The 1372-nt window shown below is 50.6% G+C and overlaps 1 pseudogene; it reads right to left on the bottom strand.

Moving 5' to 3' along the window:
• Positions 1-754: 754 nt before the first annotated feature.
• Positions 755-1372, bottom strand: part of LOC114029597 — an 11363-nt pseudogene continuing 10745 nt past the window's right edge.

The following is a 1372-nucleotide window of genomic DNA, read 5'->3' as shown; positions in this document are numbered from 1 at the left end:
CTTGCAGATCTGACATTCTGTAAGTCTACTCTGCCAATGCAGGTTGACCCCTTCTCTGTAACTTAGAGTTGCCTCAGAGTAGTGACGGGTCCTATCCCCAATGCTATGGAAGAGGCAGGGCTTGAGCCCACCCTTTATCTACCCCTCCCCCGCACCATCCTGCTCCTCTTCTCTTACAGTACTTTGTCTATACTTTATTTTGGTTTATCTGCATACTTGTCTCTTCCATTGGAACATAAGTTTCCTGAGGGCAGGAACTACATGGATTCCCTAGTAGAGAGCCTGGCACATTTGTTGTTGTTGTTCAGTCATTTCAGTTGCATCTGACTCTCCTTAACTCCATTTGGGGCTTTCTTGGCAGAGATAATAGAGTGCTTTGCCATTTCCTTCTCCAGTTCATTTGACTGAGGCAAACTGGGTGAAGTGACTTGGCCAAGGTCACACAGCCAGGAAGTGTCTGAGACCAGATTTGAATAGAGGGAGCTTGCATTCTACTCTTTGGCCATTAGGGCTAAGAGGTGAACTGAGTGAGGACAAAATTCTAGGCTCCCAGGCCAGGCAGCTACCAGGGATAGTTTGGTGGGAAGACTTCCTGCCGGCACTTCAGATGTAAGAGAAGTCCTTCCCAGGGGGTGGCGCCCAGGGCTGCGGTGCCCACCAAAGGAAGGCACAGCCGTTCTCCTTGATCTGATCTTCTTGCCCTAAGTCTCTGAAAGCCATGTGCAGTGATTCATGAAGGCTGTTTGTTTGTGTTTTAAGTAAGCGACATCAGTGATCTGTATGGAACAGATGGGCTGAAATCAAAAGGCTTATCGGGCTTATCAGGCAAGCAGCAACACACCCAGCTTGGAGAACTCAGGGTTGGGAAGAAGAGGCAGCCTCTTTCCCTGCAGCCCTGGCTCTTCCAGCTGGTCCTCTCCATGGCTGCCAAAATGGCCAGGGTGGTCGTGATGCCCGGGCGCCGTAGCTCCTTTTCTGCTGGGAGGCAGCCTGCTGCAGTGACTGGAATGTCTGGGTACTGCCCGCCGCTTGTTCCCCCTGCTACCTGCCCATTCTCTATCCATGCCCCACTGACTGGGGTGTGGGCATGAGCCAGGGCTCTGATCTGGGCCTTCTCCAACCTCCCTCTCTCCCTATTCCTTTTCCCTTGAGGATCTTGTTAAATCCCACGAGTTTAAAAATCATCTCTGTGCAGAGTGAGAGAGACACAGACAGCTGTGGAGAAACACAGAGAGAGAGAGAGAGAGAGAGAGAAGAGAAGAGACGAGAGAGCAAGAGAGAGAGAAGACAAGAGAGAGAGAAGAGGAGAGAGAGAAGAGAGAAGAGAAGAGAAGAGAAGAGAAGAGAAGAGAAGAGAAGAGAAGAGAAGAGA

Source organism: Vombatus ursinus, unplaced genomic scaffold, assembly GCF_900497805.2.
Source record: "Vombatus ursinus unplaced genomic scaffold, bare-nosed wombat genome assembly UNPS02014935.1, whole genome shotgun sequence".
In the NCBI taxonomy this organism is placed as follows: Eukaryota; Metazoa; Chordata; class Mammalia; order Diprotodontia; family Vombatidae; genus Vombatus; species Vombatus ursinus.
This window is presented reverse-complemented; position numbering and strand designations above follow the sequence as displayed.